The sequence below is a fragment of the Myodes glareolus genome, chromosome 1, assembly GCF_982192425.1.
Source record: "Myodes glareolus chromosome 1, mMyoGla1.1, whole genome shotgun sequence".
NCBI classification, from domain to species: Eukaryota; Metazoa; Chordata; class Mammalia; order Rodentia; family Cricetidae; genus Myodes; species Myodes glareolus.
The window spans coordinates 34,184,451-34,202,713 of NC_142026.1; the positions used below are offsets into that span (position 1 = coordinate 34,184,451).

Genomic DNA, 18,263 nt, shown 5'->3' on the forward strand with positions numbered 1-18,263 from the left:
AGGATAGGTGCCAAAGCTACATAGAGAAACCCTGTCTCTAAAATACAAAAATAATAAGAAGAATTGTGCTCTTTACATAGAAGGGCTGTAGCAGCAAACCTAGTTTAGAAGAGGGGCCACACCAGCACCTCCCGGGGTTCCATAGGTCTTCCCAGAGTCCCAGTCCCAAACTGAAGCCAGGTGTTAGAAACCTGTCCATAGATCAGAAATAAAGACAGACCCCTTACACGCAAACACCCAAGAATTAGTAGAAACCCACCAATTAAAAATTAAATACAAAAAAACTACTTTCAGACTGAAGACTATAGAGCACACCTGACTGGCACAACCAAGGCTCTAGGTTTCTTCTCTAATATTGAGAGTGATCAGGGTGAGCCATGTAATCTATAATTAATTGTGCACACCAGCACCTCAGAGTTTAGAAGTAGAGCCAGTCTAAACTGTGTGGCAAGCTTCATGCTTATGACCCTGGGTTTGGTCACCAGCACCTAAGTAGGAAAAAACCTTGTAGACATACTAACAGCAATAGTAAATGTGCAGAGTGAGCAATTGGGCCATCACAGCAGATACTTAGAACACGTGGCAAAAAATTCCCAACCATAACCAGAGAACACAGTCAATACCTAGGTATAACTTCCAAAGCAACTGAGAATCGGCGTGATTAGGAAGATGAACACTCTAGACACAGTCAAGAAGACGAATGGAGGTAAAATTGCTCCCGGATAATTAACTGGCTTCAGGGTGGAAATTGATAGGAACTATCTGTCCGAGCTGTCACTAATGAGCAGCTTTCTAAGCCAAGGCCTGTGCCTGGCCAATTGTTAGTTATTTGTAATATTACTCCTGCGGGGAGTAATGAAGGCAGCTTTTCAAATCAGTGAAGAAGATGGAATGCAAACTGCTAATAATTTATTTCTACCGCATCAAGAGGGAGACCTAAGCATTTAAAAAAAAAGTACTTTAAAAAAGAACTAGTTAGTGGGCCTATCGGTCAGGCCTACCATCAACAATCATGAAAGGGAGTACTGATCACTTGACTTAATTAAAATTGTTAACATAATAAGCAGTGAAATGGACAAGCCCCAGTTGTGAAATACCCAAGAATATTACTCAGCAGTATAAAAGTAAACCACAGGCAAATGACTGTGAATAGCTTGGTGACGAAACCAGGCAGCAACAGAACACCCAGGAACCAGCAGCCCACAACCATGGGACCAGAAACCAGATGAGTGCTTCTCTCTGCTGGACAGTGGCTGGACTGTCTGGGAAGAGCAAGGTAGATCTTTACAAATGAAGGAAGAATACATGAGGAATACAGCTTGTGGGAAGGCAGTCAGTTCCTTTCAAAACTCCCTGGATTTAAGAGCCACGCCTTTCTCAGGCTTCACCTGAAAACAATATTGCAGGAAGTAGCTGCCTCACTTTTGAAGCATCTGGACACAAATGAAGTTTAAAACAGGGAAAGGCTTGCATCATCTTTGCAGAGGCTGGTCTTCACAGGAAGGAGGCTTTCAAAGCTGAGACTAGCACAGGATTCCAAGCCAAACAAGCAGAGGCAAAGACAAGAAAACAAAAGAAGGAACGCCCAATGAACATGACAGAATGTTCTATTCCTTAATAACAGGAGAAAGGCAACACTTTATCTGTTGATAAAAGCAAACATGAAGAAATAAACACCATTACACCGTCACTGAGTGTCAAGTGATGGAAACTTTTAGACAATTTCTCAACTACAAGCCCAGATGAAGCCTTCAATTTTGTATATTTTTTCAACAAGTGATTTCAGTTCTGGAACTCTATTCTAGTCAGTGTGGCTATCAGTCAATATCCAGTTAAGGAGTCACAGGGAAAAAGAGAAATGATTGGGTTCCACAAGATAGCTCGTTAGGTAAAGATGGATGCCATCAAGCCTGAAGACCTGAGTTCTAGCCCAGAGACCACAAGGTGAAGAGACTGCACTCTTGCAAACTTTCCACTGACCTCCACACATGTGCCATGGCATACGCAAGTGCACATGTATGATAAACAAATGAAATAAAAGTGAAATGGTTTTATATAATAGTGGGGTTTTTCATTGTAATTTATATTGCTGAGTTCTCATGTGTTGTTTGAGCTTTGCTGGAAAGCAGAGTTGCCCTCCACTCCGGACCTAAGCATGTTTATGTTCAGTGTCCTCTAAAACCCCCTATCCTGGGTCAGGCTGGTCTCTGGCTCTGTAACAAAGAGGGAAAACAGCAAGGAACTAAGGGGGTTGAAGACACTGTGTCCTTGAGCACAGCTAGAAGTAGACTATTGGGGCAAAGTTTTTAGTGTTTATCCCATCCTAGGAAAGTCCACAAAGGGAACGAGAAAGCAGAAGCTACTCTATGGAGAGGACCCTTACCAGGATTCTCAACAGAGAGCACTGGCTGACTGCCTCAACTAACACAGTTTCTGCTGAATAATTTCGAGCGCCTGGTCTGATAACGTTTTCTGTCTGCTGCTATCTGTACTTTTACTTGGAAACCTTACCTGAGGGGACACTGTGCTCTGCCCAAGACTCTCACTTGGGAACTCCAGCTGTCTGCCTTAACTGGGCTTCCATCATCATTAACAAGCCTGGGATTTGATGTTGTGACCTTTTGGTGACTCCCTGAGTCAAGCTACTGCAGTTGTCTCTGGTAGAAATTGTGAGCGTTGTCGCTAGAAGTGACAACACTTTGTTATCTGCTGCTTCTCTTTGCTACTCACTGTTTGTTTTAAACTTCCGCCAGTTCACTCATTCCAAACTGAAAGCGTAGCTATTATAGACCATCTCCTGACTACACATAACACAGATGGAAAGAAAGTCAAAGTTTTAAGGGGGGAAAAATACAAAACATTGTTACAATATTGTATAAGTTTTACGAATGCAAACATTTGCAAATCCCAAGATAAGAGAAAATATATACACCAGAGTGATCTAGGTGTTCCCAGAGCTATCTTCCAACCACTGGGAGAAAGAAGACATGCTCTTCTGGTGAAATACTGGGTGAGGAGCTAGAGACTCAGTCAAGATGGCTCCTGAATTACAGGGGTACTGACAGGTGGGAAGAGGTGCCCAGCAGGCATGGAAGTCACCAATGCTCATGCCACCCCAACCCTCCAGCCCTGGTCTTTGTCTCACTGTCTTTTGCCCACTAAGGCCCCTCCTCAAACCTACTCCAAATAAGGATGGTTCAACCGGGCTATTGATACAAACAGCCTAGTCCCTGTGGTTGGTGGGACAGCTGGCCCTGAGGTCATCAGAGCAGAAGAGCAGTCCCTACCCCTCACCAGCTGCAGCATTGGGAGAGTGCACCTGGAGATGGCCCCACCCCTTGCTCATCACTATGTGCGCTGAACTAACCATGGCAATGCTGGAGAGCTCACCTTGGTGGTGAGAATGGGGGTGGGGTGCACTTGCAGACTGACCAACCCTAAAACTACCCAGGCCCAGAACTAGGGTTATGAATTGGCCCACCCCATCTATGATCTGCGGGACCACTCAAAGGGACCAGTCCTGTAGACCCAAAGTTGCAGGATCTCCATGACACAGGGCAGCAACAGGCTATCCAAGAGGAGTTCCAGTGAGGGCCCAGCATCTACAGGGTAGCAGAAACCAGAGGCCTCCCTCGAACCAGACCAATGACTTTGCAATGAACACTTTCAAGTAAAGATATTTGGACAAGGGTTTACTGTGTGGCTGGCTCAGTGGGTCACACTATAGCTTTCAGGAAAAGATTCTTTTTTCTCTTTTGGGGAAGGGGGAGGGGAGTTTGTAACAGCAGAGGGTGGATATCAAGGGACAGGGGAAATGAATGGAATCAAGACCCGGAAAGACACAAAAAATAAAAAGAAAAAAAATTTTAAAATTTAAGAAGAACTAAAAAAAGAAAAACAGCAAAAAAAGAAAGAAAGAAAGAAAGAAAGAAGGAAGGAAGGAAGGAAGGAAGGAAGGAAAGAAAGAAAGAAAGAAAGAAAGAAAGAAAGAAAGACAGCAAAATCTGATTATCCTGATGGCAGGCACTATGGATGGAGGGCAGAGACCAGAGTTCATGCAGGGAACCAGACTTCATATAAGGAAGGGATGGTAGATGTGAAAAGGCAAGAGCCAGAGACCTGAAGGTGTCCAGGAGATGGGCAGCAGGCAACTTTCTGGGCTGGACTGAGAAACAGAGACACAAGAGTTGAAGAAGAATATTGTCATTTTCAGCTTCAGCACAGGGAGAGGGCAAAGTTCAGGATTCTACAGAAGAGGAGACTAGCTTACAAAAAGATCTCAGAATGTGGCCTAAAAGACAGCCCTTGAGAACAGACATAGCTAGGCGAGCAGGCTATCAAGAGGACCCCTTCCCGAGGCCCCCCCCCCAGCATTCAAAAGCCAAAAAACTAAAGATCAGAAATCTAACATGCATGAGACCCTGGGTTTTGGCTCCCAGTAGAGGTGGGAGAGAAAGAAAAATCCCACACAGATGTATTCATCGGGCAAACAACTTTCCCGGTCTTTCTAACCCAGGCACTGGGGGCTGAGTGCACAAGGAGATGGAGTTCACATCTTCAAAGAGAGCACAGGGTAGGGAAAGCATGCCCTCTATGCAGGAAGACAAGCTGAGGTTACCCCTGAGCATGGAGGAGGCTTCTCTCACTCTGGTCTAGTCAACACCACAGACGGCATGGAACACTCTGACCCTGGCTAGCCAGGCACTGACACAGAGATGAGTCCTTGTGGGAGAGTCTTGGGGCTTCTGATAGTAGCTCAATTCCTAACCTGACTTCTCAAGGACTCCCAGCAATAGAGTCTCATTCACGGTGAACTCATGATCAAAAATTATACAACCTAAATGTCTTATGTAGAATGTGAAATTTCATATCAATTATAAGACCCATAGGGAATGGTTCATTGTGAACAAGCGCTAGAAAACGGCTCAAAAACAGGGCTGACCCCTCTCAAAACATGGGGGTAATGTAAGAAAGTTTTAAAGTAAATGTACTAGAAAGGACTAAGGAAATTAAAGAAAGCCACATTAGATATGAAACCAAATGGTAACATGCTGAGAAAAAAATGAGCTGACTTTCTTAACCAATAGAACTTCTAGACATGAAGAACGTAGTCATTAAAATTAGAAAGCCACAGGGGAATAGAAAATAATAATCAATGATGTCACTGGTGACTTATATATGAATCCAAGCAAATCATCCGTGTATAAACAAAAGAACCAAAGAGAGGGCTGTGAACATTGCTCAGAGTGGGAGACATGTGGCTACATTGCTGCTGCAACCTACCTGCCCTGGAAGTATCAACTACTGAGGACTGTGCCTTCTGGGGAACTGTCAAAGGGAGTCATCCCGCTTGGCAGTGCCGTCTTCCTTAAGCTGGTGCCTGGTTGATGTCCATCAGAAAGGCCATTCGTCCGCAGTGCCTAAGCATTGTGGGATCCAGGAAGCAAGTCAGAATGAGCCTGTCTCTTAGCCTTGCTCATTACCTTTCCCTGGCCTGCCTGTTGCCCTGGGAACAATGTCTCTCACGCATAAGTCAAGGGTAGGGTATAAGATCTTATAGCTCAAGCTGGACCTTTGGGCCTGATCTCCCACAAGGCAGTAAAGGAGGAAGAGAGGGAAAAACCCTCTCTTGGTGTGTAGATGTCTTGAAGTGCCTAGCACAGTGATTCCCAGCCTTCCTAATGCTACAACTCTTTAATACAGTTCCTCGTGTTGTGATGATTCCCCCAACCATAGAATTAATTCGTTGCTACTTCAAAACTGTAATTTTGCTACTGCTATGGATCGTAATGTAAATATCTGATCTGCAGGATATCTGATATGTGACACACACCCCCCATGGGACTCATGACCCATGGGTTGAGAAACACTGGCCTCGAGGAAAGAGTTCCTTAGAAATCCAGAAATCTCTGAGTTCTGAAGACAGCATCCACCAGATAACACAGCAGTGACGTTACCGCACGCCACGAGGCAGAAGCCTTCTAAACGTCACCAGGGAGAAGTGACTGCTCGCCTCCTAAGGCACAACGGGAGTCATTACGGGAACTGCAGAATCCCTGAGTCACAGATTTTCATGCTGAGCAAAGAGCCCGATCACCTAGCAGGCTGGGCCAGGTGAATCCACGCAGTGAGAAGAAAAATTGGAGACACATTCAGGCAAATGCTGAGAGAACTTACTACCCAAAGCCTCTTGCGAAAACGGCTGAGAAAGGATAATCCTTAACTCAAGTCAACAGGACTGGCTCCAGGCCACAGCATGTTCACTGAGTAGCTTCCATTCATCACCAGTGTCCCTCCAGCCCTTCAGAGAGCAGCTGTGCTCTGTCAGGGAGCACTAGGACCTGAGGGACTGCTCTCCGTAGGACTGGGTTGGCACAGACAGAAGAACCCTCCTCACAGCCAGTGCAGAGAACGGCACACAGGACAGGGAAAGATGGGATCCTGCCCCTGCCTCCTTAGTGTCTCTGTTACAGTAGTTACATTACATAGTTTCCTTAAACTTTGCAACCAGGCATTGAAGATGTCTAAACTCTCAACTTCTGCAGGTCAGGAGACTCTTCAGGCTGCATCTGAAGCTTAGGGTTCTCTTCCAAGTGCCCTGGCTGATGGCAGAACTCAGTTCTCTGTAGTGGTGGTTGCTGATGTGCCTGCTTTTCAGAAACTCTCAGCTGAGACGGTTATAAACACTTAGAGGCCATTCTCCATGTTCTGTTTCTTGTCTCTCTGTAGAGCAGCCTTTGTCTCCAAAGTCAGCAGGAAAATCTCTTCAACTTGGCCTCTCTTAACTTCTAAAAGTGTTTCTGATTAGATCAGGCCCACCAATGTGTCCTCTTAGATCAACTCAAAGTCCATTTACAAAAAGCCTGTAAGACATCTGCAAAATCCCTGTCATGCAAAGGAGTGAAGAGCCTCAGACTGTGTCTCTACAGAGCATGCCACTTTGCTGGAAGGGCCTTTGATCTCTGTTTTTCTTCCTGGAAGCAGGAGATCCCACCTCCAAAGTGAGTAGTACCCTCTTTGGACAGAAAGAAACAGGGAGGGAGAGATAAAGGGGGGGGAGAGAGGGAGAGAGAGAGAGAGGGAGAGGGAGAGAGAGAGAGAGAGAGAGAGAGAAGGGAGGGAAGGGAGGGAAGGAGGGAGGGAGGAAGGAAGAAAGATCCTTTAGTGGGAAGTCCTAGTCCAGAGACTTCTGTACAAATAGCCCTGTTAAAATAATCCCCATTTCCTTTGGCCTCCCAACATAACTTACTTTCTATAATTGCTTCTTTCTGTCTGGGTCAGCACAAAAGTACTTAGGTTCGCTAGTTGGGGGCCTTCCTTTCTTATGAGTCATGTAAATCCTAAGTAAGTAAACCTGTGCTTCCCACCTGTTTTTCTGTCTTAGGCTCAAAGATTCCTTGTTTCTTGATGGAACTGGGGTGGGTGGGGGGCAATACTTTGTCTCCAAGCCCTTCCTGTGCACAAATCCTGCCCACACTCACCAGTGGGGCTCTGGGACCACCTTACACTTCCCTGCATGCTGGTCTGAGGCTCAGCCAAACTGAGGGCTTTGCAACCCCACCTTTACTCCTTCTCTAGTCCTTCGTACGCCGGCGGCTAAGCCAGATGCACATGTTCACATCTGTCTTGTGGCCTCATAGATTCTCTCCATCTGTTCTCTTCTGCAACAGAGCACCTGAGCCTGGAAAGTCACTTAGAGGAGACAAGTTATTAAGCTTACAGAGGCTAAAAATCCAAGATCCGTTAGCCTCATCTGCTTGGCTTATGATGAGGTACTTTTAAAAAGTACCACCGCCACCTTTCAGCACAGTGCACTGGGGACCAGGTCTCCATCACAAACATTGGAAGATATTAACCATATTCAAACCATATAATATGACCATGACCAGTGTTTGCAAGTGGCCCATATGTTTCCGAAATGAATGAGCCTCTAATCTCAGAACATAGAGTTCTCTTGATCCATGAACATCCATGAACATCTGTTTGGCTTGAGATGTACATACTTATCTATCAGATGGCAGAGCCCTAGGAGGTGGGGAACGGTTATCGTGGTAGGAAAAGCCAAGGGCAAACCCCTAAAGTGACTTCCCTGCTCCTCTGCCCCTTCCTCCTAATCCTTCCCTTGTCCACGGACAGAAATCAGCTGCAAAGAAATACAAAGCTAAGAAGACCCTGAACAGGCACAGTGGCACACGCCTAGACACTTTCTGGTGTAAAGAACAAAGGAGATCTGAGAAGGTGTGAAACCCCCACAAGAACTTAAGCCCTGTGCGTGTGGCTAGCACAGCTGGGAGCTTTGGTTTTCTATCCTGTTAACACTACCCTTGAGATAGAATAAACAAGTTCCAAAACATCAGTGAGGGCAGGAAAAGAAGGGAGAAAATGTTCTTCAATCCAATAGACCTGTCAGGAAGCATCAGCAGAAGAAGGACGGTCAACAACAAAGCAAAGAGACAGGAGAGTGTCTCAGATGCTTCCTCCAGAAAGAGGTGAAGTACAGAGCAAAGGAGGGGTGTGTGTGGAGAGATGGTCCAGCAGCTCAAATAACTCACTGTTGTTCCAGAGGAGCCGGTTCATTCTTAGTACTCACATGGTGACTGACAACCATTCTCTAGTTCCAGGGGATCCCAGGGATTTTTAACACACTCATAACACGGCCATCCAGAGTATGCCCACGTTCATCTCTGCATTAGTTTCTTTCTCATGGCTTTGACAAAATGCCATGACCAAAAATAGCTTAAGGGAAAAAAGGGTTTATTTTGACTGACAGTTCCAGAGGCTACATAGCTACGGTCCCTCATGGCAGGGAAGACATAGCAGGAAGCTGACTTTTCACATTTCCATTCACATCCAAAAGAAGAGCCAGTGAACAGGAAGTAGGATGAAGCTAAGAGCCCTCAAAGCCCAACCGTAGTGACTTAAGCTCTCCAGCAAGGCCACACCTCCTAACATTTCCACAATCTCCCTAAAAACAGTGCCATCAAGGAACCAAGTATTCAGATAGGTGAGCCTACGGGAGACACTTCACATCCAAATGACATAAGAACTAGATTATTATAATCCCTTTTCAATATGATGAGCGCTTGGAGTTGAGCAAGCACACGTAGCAGGAGGCTCTAAGCCCCTCTCTCCCCTAGCTGGCAGCCGGCACCTGCTTGTCTCAGAACACTCAGAATTGGTAAGTTACAGGCAGTTTGCTGTGTGACTGAGCCCACAATCAGAAAAGGTGGCAGTCTCTAGCCCCAAATTGTTTTTTAGATAAGGACCTGTGTCCTAAACTCATGAAATGGGGGACTTACAAAAGGGTGACTCCCTGCCTATGGGAGAAGGGAACAGGTATGTCTTAGGATTGGGAACTTTCTTTCGTTTTTCTTTTTTATTGGTTTTTATTGAGCTCTACATTTTTCTCTGTTCCCCTCCCTGCCTCTCCTCTCCTGTTCAACCCTCTCCCAAGGTCTCTACGCACCCAGGATTGGGAACTTTTAAAAGATGTATTTATTATTGTTCTGTATGTATGAGTGTTTTGCCGGCATGTATGTGTGGACACCTCATGCTTGCCTGGCACCCGTAGGGACCAGAAGAATGCCTGGGAGCCCCTGGAACTAGAGAGTGGTTGTCAGTCCCCACACGAGTACTAAGAAGGAACCAGACTCCTCTGGAAGAGTAGTGAGCTATTGAACTGCCCAGTCGTCTCTCCACACCCCCCCCCTTTACTATGTGCTTCGACCCTTTCTGTGGAAGGCACTTTAAAAAGAGCTTCGTTTCCAAGAGTCCCTTAGATTTGTTATTCAATCTCCCATAAGCCACTGCAATAACAATAAATCACAATGAAGCCCCATGGACTAAATTTGCCAGGTAAAGACAGCTTGTCAAGTTGGATTTAAAAATCAAAGCCACCTGCTGCTTATAAGTGCTATCCAAACAGGCTGACACATAAACACCAGGGGTCTGAGGAGCAAAACAGAATGTGTAAGCCAAAACTTTTGAGAGCATTTCTGTTATTAGAAGATTGCTGGAATTTTCTAGGAAAAGAAAGCATTGTTGGAGACAAAGGTGGCCACTGTGTGGTGGTAGGAAGGAAGATTGGCCAGGAAGGCACGGCGGCTAAATCTTTCAGTTAGGCATTTGATCTCATGATAACATAAACCAAAGCTTCATGATTCAAAGGCGGAATACGCAAGCCCACAGCATGGCAAGTATTAATCTCTTTATAGTTGATATACACGGAATGAGTAATAACGCAACATACTTATATCAATGTTCAAAGACCGGAAGTGTCCTACATTTCCTGAAACCCTCGGGAGAAAGCATGTGCTCTCCACAGAGATGCAGCCATGTGCAAGTGCTGGCCTTGCAGGCACCTGAGGCTCCAGCAGAACACAGCATGCTGGGAGAGCTGACATCTTGTGGTTCACCACATGTGCTAAGCTGAGGGGTCAGCAGCTCTGCCTCTGTGGACAAACGCCACAACTGAGAACAGGTCGGGATGGCTGTGATTCTAGGTATCCATTAGGAACATCCAGCGTTTCCAAGAAGGTAATAATTTAGTAGGGTGATACACACCTGTGATCCCAGTGTGGGAAGCAGAAACAGGAGACACTCTGCAAGTTCAAGGTCATCCAGGACTACACAACGAATTCCAGGCCAGCCAGAACTATCCAATGTGAACTTGTCAAAAAAAAAACGAACTAATTAATTAGTTAATTAATAATAAGTTAATAAAAAAGTAAAGATACCATTTACGATGCAAGACCCTTACAGTACCTAGCTAGATATAACAGAAGTGTGTGCAGATGGAGAGTTATGAAACCATTGAAATAACTGGAGACAGTTACTAAATTTCATCAACTCTAAAACATGTTTTAAAAAAATATTTTTAACATCTCAGAAATCAGATAGAACTTCAAATTGACCCTGCCTTCGCTTCTTGTCATAAATTAGCTGGCAATACTTGTTCCTTCCCTCAAAACAGAGTGCATAATGGTATATCTTTTAATTGGCAGCATCTTGGCTGCAGTTAAAGAAATACTATGTCCATAGAGAGAGAGACTTGAGACTGTGAACAGCCTTCTCTTGGCTCCATCATGAACCCATATCATTGTTGGCTAGTTGTTTCCTGAAGTAGGTCAGGCAATTCTGGTAAATAACCAAAGAGATGTGTCTTCATCAGTCGTCACCATCCAGCCTTAGCTGGATGTGGCTATAAAGGGTTGCCCTGAGAGGGACAGACAGGGATGTATAGACGAAGAAGTCCAAACAACAGCACCTGTGCATGCAGAAGGGTGACTATGGTGATTTGAATGAAAATGACCCCAAAAGATCCATAGGGAGTGGCACTGTTAGGAAGTGTGTCCTTGTTGAAGGAAGTGTGTCACTATGGATGGACTTTGAGGTTTCAGATGTTCAAGCCAGGCCCAGTGTCACTCTTCCTGCAGCCTGCCTATCCCGTTGTAGAACTCTTAGCTACCTCTCCAAAATCATGTCTGCTTGCATGCCATCATTCTCCCCGCCATTATAATAATGAACTAAACCTCTCAACTGTAAGCCAACCCCAATGAAATGTTTTCCTTTATATGTTTTTTTTATAATTTTTCCATTTATAAAAATGTTTGCCATGGTCATGGTGTCTCTTGACAGCATAGAAACCCTAACTAAGACAGTAACCTGTGATAGAGACTGTATCCGGGAGCGTATAAATGTTTCTCGTCCATGGCTGAGTGAGTGAATTGAATGGTACCTCTAAAAAGTAGAGTATTACATAACCAGGAAAGAAATCCGTGATCGTGTTTGTGAGCACACACTCGTGAGCAACGGTGGCAGCAGGCCACTAAATCACAGGGTTTGTGCAAGTGGCTTTCTCTACCAAAAGGTTGAATAAAACCACTCACTATTTCATCCTGAAAAGGCATGTTTGGCAGGAAAACAATCTCTGTGGGAAAAGTAAAACTTTAGAGTTCTAGAAGGCAGCATGAGAGGAATAGGTTATGATCTGTGGGTAGATTTTAAATACAGAATGGAAAAACAAAACAGAAACCATAAAGGAAGGCATCATTGTTCAACTCCATTACCCATTAGGGAAAAGCAAGTTAAAGCCACAGTCAGTTCCTCAGTTACAGGCAGACTGGAAGCAAAATCTGGTGAAGATGCCTTGCTATGGCAGAATGATGCCTTTCTTGGGCATGGCGGTGGGCATGTGTGCACACAGCTCTGAAGTACTCACGGCGGTGGGCAAGTGTGCACACAGCTCTGAAGTAAGTATGGCGGTGAGCAAGTGTGCACACAGCTCTGAAGTACACATGGCAGTGAGCAAGTGTGCACACCGCTCTGAAATATGCATGGCGTGGGCAAGTGTACACACAGCTCTGAAGTACACATGGTGGTGGGCAAGTGTGCACACAGCTCTGAAGTAAGCATGGCAGTGAGCAAGTGTGCACACAGCTCTGAAGTACACACGGCAGTGAGCAAGTGTGCACACCGCTCTGAAATATGCATGGCGTGGACAAGTGTGCCCACAGCTCTGAAATACAGCACTTTCATTTTTGTTTATCGCAGGCTTCTTCCCGTGTAAAGGCCCCTAACATAGAACCCGGTGATCCAGCTGCTTGGCATTCTTCCTCGGAGAATGTAAACTCTTGTTCACACAACAGCTGGATGCAATGTTTATTGGGCCTCTAGCCACAGCAGCCATGGAAAGGATTTCTTGTTCCTAGACCGTGGCTGAGTGAATGAATTGAGTGAACCCTCTAGACAATGGAGTATTACACAAGCAGGAAAGGAAGGCCCAGGGTATGTTCCCGGGATCAACGGTTGTGAGCATAGGTCATGATATAAACATCTCGGCAGTTACTGTGTGCAGAAGTACCAAAGTGAGCCCGATGGGCCGTTCCTCATTTCAGCCTCACAGTCACCTGGCAGACAAGTGTGCCCAGGAGTCTCATTCCTTTCAAAGAAGCTTGGAGCCGTGAGAAGGGCTCCACCTGAGGGAATGAGCCTGGCATCTGTCACACAGCAGGCCCTAGAGTGAGTCCCTCAGGGAACTGAGGGTGAAGCTCCAACTGACCCAGGGCTGGCTGATCCACAAGGATGTGTTTTAAATCTTAAAAGAGATAATTGTATTATCTCTTTCTTCGGTCCCAGGTCTCTGGGCATTTTCTTCCTACACCAGTTTAATAGAACAATTAATATTTCTCCTCTGTTAAAATGAAAACCACTGTGTGTCCCACCACACCAAGATAGGAGTTGCTTAAAAAGCAAGAGTAGGGCACTTGCCCGGCAAGCAGGAAGCTCTGGGTTGGATCCCCAGCATGGCATAAAACCAGGTATGGTTACCCATACCTGTAATTAAGCACTCTGCTGGCAGAGGCAGGGTGTCACAAGTTCGAGACCATCCTTGGCTACATGGTGAGTTTAGGGCCAGCCCTGGAACACAAGATCCTGTACCAAAAGCAAAATCAATAATAAAACACAATAGAAAAACAAACAACAACAAAACCCGTTCCTCTTCTTAGACAAAAACGTCTTTTACCCTCAAGCTCAGGAGTCACCTCCCTAAGCCATCTTGTGGAACCCACCGACTCCCCAGAAGAACTTCAAAGCAGCCCAGGAAATCACTGTGAACACAATGGGGCATCTGTTTGTTAATTTTAATTTTAATTTTATTTTCCCCACTAAACATTCAAGTGAGAAACATTTGGAGATTTATATTCAGGGCACAGGACCAAATGGTATCCGCAGCATTTCTTTGTTAAATATAATTAATTTTCTTGGCTTTTTTCCTTCATCATGACAAGGCTGGATCATTCTCATTCATCCTATTTATAGGTGGACCCCTCTCCCAGAGTCAGTGACGCCCACAGAGATGCTGGAGAGAGGCAGCGGTTCTGTTTCCTTTCTTGTTTTGCTATCAGAAAATGGGAGCCAGGTACTTTGTGGTACCAACTTTTAATTAAAAAAAAAAAACAAACAAGCAGCCAACGAGAGACATGCTTTTACTGACTTTCACTTTGTCTAGAGCTCACCTGGCTTCACTGCCAGGAAAATGAGCCGAGAAGTCACAGCACCCAGAAGCTGGGGAAGCTGTGGGAGGGAGATTCGTGTGTAGCTGGAAAGAGCAAAAATATTGCTGCTTCTTTTTTCCTTGTTTTTTTCCTAGATAAAAAGGAAGATTTGTTTATCACATGTGCACACACACACACACACACACACACCCCACAGTTAGAATCTAAAGAACTCTAGAAGGAAAACTGCACAGACAATGTTATTTTTCCAATAAAAGATACATGTGATCTGGCCTGGTGTTGTTTTTAAGTGGAGATATTGACTTCCATCTGACTGATGAGTGAGCATCTTTCTCCTGAAATATTGATGGTAGATTACACGAAACCACAAACTATCTCCGCAAAGCCCATCATCTGTAATCCTAATGGTCTTTTCTCTCCTCAGGATGACTGCTACATTCATGATATGATGGCTTTATTCTGTCTTGGGGAAAAACTTTTTACCATACTGCTAAATTAACTTGTCAAAAGGCTTCAAACTTCGGAAGCTTTTACAGCTCAATTCAGTGCTATTATTCAAGATTGAAAGGGAAGGCCACGGACTGTAAAAGCTTGCAAAAAATAAATTTCACGGGCTTTCATAGACTGAGTGAAATACTTACCTTTTGTTCAGGTTGTATGTCTTTATTGAAGAGTCTGCGAATAGCTGTGTTTGCCTATAAATCCTCGCTCTTCCCTGAAAGACGGTGTGTTCTTGTCTGCTGCCCTTGAGGCTGCTTTCAATGTGTCCCCTCTCGAGGACAATGCACATCCAGGGAACACACTTGAGCTGGGCACACTCCAAGATGAGGGGACAAATGCATGTCAAAGATCCCCAGCTTCCAGAACAAACCACTATCTCTCTAATTCTCTTATTCTAAAAAATAAAAATAGAAAGATTTGTAAGAGACTGGATGGCCAATTACTGCTTCTAATTGCAGGTCAACTCTCAGGACACATTCTGGGGGTTACATCTATATTCTAGGGATAAAGATGAGGAAACCTGACTGCAATTCTTGTCAACATCCTCACTCTGACAGGGTATCTGGAACACTGAATGGCACTCAGCGACAGCATACCAGATAGTGGGCCAGCTCTACCATCCACCCCACAGGAAGGAGAACCCATAGTTTAGAGGCAGCCTGGTGGAGATGTCACTCAAGACTGACATAAGCCACCCCACCCCCATAACCAGGAGTTTTCTGACAGAGACTGGGGAGTCTCTGTTGTCATAGAGTTGGCACCTTTGTTTTAGCCATTGGAAGACAGTCATGATGATGGGTGGGCTTTGCTGGTGTTCCGTGGACTGAGATTTTCATGATTGCCTCTCAATCAGTAGGCACTATTTCAACGGTGACTCAGAACCCTGGAGATATTGTAAAACATAGATTTTCCTGGTCCTGTGCCAATGAGTTAACAAGACTGAAAAGCAAAATTTGTGTATTTGATATTTTTGTTTGCTTGTTCATTTGTTTGTTTTGAGATAAGATCTCCCTGGCTGGCTGAAAACTCACCATGGATACCTGACTGGCTCCAAGCTTGGAGGCATGTTCCTGTCGCTACCTGCTGAGGGTCAGGCATGCGCTCTCACTTCCAGTTCCAGAGACACGATTTATAAAGGTTTGTTCCTCCTCCTGATCATGCATGAAGGCAAGTTGATGTTTTCACTGCTTCTATGAACCCTGTCCTGCCCTCCATAGAACAGAGTCTTTCCTACCCACCACCGAGCCTGCCTTGACCAATGCGGGGCCTTCCCTGTCTACCATGAAACCTGCAATGCCTACCACTGCACCTGCCCTGCCAACCATAGAGTCTGCTCTGCCCACCATGGAGTCTTTCTTACCTACCACTGAGCCTGCCTCTCTACCATGAAGCCTGCTCTGTCCCCATGAACCCTGCCCTGTCCACCAATCAGTCTTTTGCCCTGAGATTCTGTTGGGTGAAATCTCACTTGCTCTCTCCCGTATTGCATGAGGATTCTTTGCATCGTCATGACTCCTATTGGCTTTAAGCTGAGTGACTTCCTCCTTATTCTAGCCACAGTCCCTGTCACAATAGCTCACCCCTCTACACAGAGGTGCAGGGCAGAAAGGAACAGGTTTGAAAGCCAACCAGTCTGACTAATTGGTACCTAAAACTGCAGACAGGTGCAGGGGGCCCAACACGTTAGGAACTTCCTGTGGGGTTTCTGTGAAATAGCAAGATTCACAGAAGAATTGGGAGGGGATCTGGATTTAGTGGCCAGGTATGGCAAGAACAGTGACTGATGGCCCATTCCAGGCTTGTGCAAGGGTGTAAAGTGAGTTCAAAGGTCAGAAGCAGAGTCGGGTGTCCTGCTCGGACAGCACCCACTTTTCAGTTTTACAGCTGAGATCCCACACTGTGTGACACACCCCAGGAAACTCTGTTCTTGGGTGCAACCTGTTCCTAAGCCTCTGAGTGCTTCATCTCAAGCATCAAGCTAACCCAATGCAGTCTCGCCTGTTTGGAGGGACAGCAGAGCAACCGGTGACTTTTGAGAAGGGATGGGAGGGTCATCCTGAGGCCAGGAGTGCAGGAATCCTCTACCAGATAGTCCCTCTGCTCCCATAGAGTCTCAGCTTTCACTCTGAGTGGTTTGAGAACGAGTCACAGGAATTATTGTCCCATGAGCTTGCCAGGCTTGCGCTTGACATCTTATATACGGATCAGCATGACTCTTTGCTACAGTCTTAAATAATACCTCCTGTTATTCTTCTTGTTTCCCAAGAAGAAAGATGAACACACAGAGACTCCAAGTGGCTTCCTAAATTTACACAGTTAATAAGGAAGTCTCGTGGACAGGGCAGACATCTACCTGCTAATTCGCCTGGGGTTTACACAAGCCTTGCTTTCTTCCATTTCACCCACAGATGGAAGATGTGGCCCCTGTACCCTGATGCCAGATCCAACCAGGCAGAAGGTGTCCTGGTCCCAAGAGCAACGACATGTGCTTCCTACCTTTAGAGCTGGATTTTTCTAGGTTAGTGACAAGACTTTCTGACTCACAAAGGTTCTTCCCTGCATTGACAGGTTTGTCTTCCTCCTGTAGACGTTTCCTGATGAATTGAGGATAGAAACGGAGATGTAGAAATGGAATTTACCAAACCGTCTCCAGAGGATTTTAGTTGAGAGTTTGTGTTACCGGGCAACACATGGAACAACTGCCCTGGGTGTCACACTGGAAGATTCTGGCAGCAAGAACAGAAGTAACCACAGTTTTCCATCAAATGCTGTCCCGATATTTTGAGAAGAATGTCTTTTTTTGAGTCCAGCAGAAGTAGAACATAAGTCAAGGAAGTGGAGAGAGACTCATCAATCCCCCCGCCCCCAAAGTCAGTGCAGGGCTGGTGGGAGGGTTCAGCGGGCAAAGGTGCTGGCTACCAAATTTGACAACCTGAATTTAATCCCCCAGGATCCATGTGGTGGAAGAAAAGCGCTGGCTCCTACAAGTTGGCCTCTTGAGCTCAACACACATGTGCACATGAGTGTTCACACATGAGATGCACACATACAAACAGATAAGAAGATGTGGTTTTTAAAAGGTTAGAGTAAGCATGTGTGGGATTCTTCTTACAAGCAGAAATGCATGCTCACAAATAAATGTACTGGGCCCTGGGTCTCTGTGTCTGCTAAGGACATGTTGAAGTTATTCCCCCAGAATATGATGGTGTTGTAGACGGGACCTCTGGAAAAGGGATGAGAGCGTGTGAGAAGCCACAGAGAAAGACATCTTTGGAAACACTAGGCTGTGCATGGACACAGGACTTATCGTAGGTAGCCTTGCATGGGGTGTGAGTGTGGCAATGTCATTATCCCCAGAGAAAAGTGAGAGGAGGGCTCCAAGACTGGGAAAGAAACCTGCACAGTGAGCAGCCTGAAGGCTTCTTCGGGGGAGGTTTTTAAGTGGGGTTGAGTGACTGAAACAGAGCTACACAGTCACAGAAAAAGAAAAACCAAAGAATAACAGAAACAGAGAAAGTAAAGAGGGATAAATAGAGACAGACACTGAGACACATGGAGGGAGGGCAGCGAGGGAAGTGGAAACTCGGGCCCCATCCTTGCTGGGACTGGTTCCATCTGGTTTCCTATCTCCGTGGTCTGAGATGTAGAGTACCCACATGGCTTCTCATCTCCTCCTTCCTTCTAATCTCTCAATGGCAACAGGCCTGGGTCTTATCCCTTCAACTTATCTCACACAAAGTGTGA

The 18,263-nt window shown here is 45.5% G+C and overlaps 1 long non-coding RNA gene across 1 annotated transcript; it reads right to left on the minus strand.

Moving 5' to 3' along the window:
- Nucleotides 1-13,643: 13,643 nt before the first annotated feature.
- Nucleotides 13,644-17,208, minus strand: LOC146896110 (uncharacterized). Its single transcript, XR_014999225.2, has 4 exons — nt 17,016-17,208; nt 15,281-15,402; nt 14,660-14,913; nt 13,644-14,148 (listed from the first exon to the last, which is right to left on the minus strand). It is a non-coding gene; the product is annotated as an uncharacterized LOC146896110 (long non-coding RNA).
- Between the last annotated feature and the right edge of the window lie 1,055 nt (nt 17,209-18,263).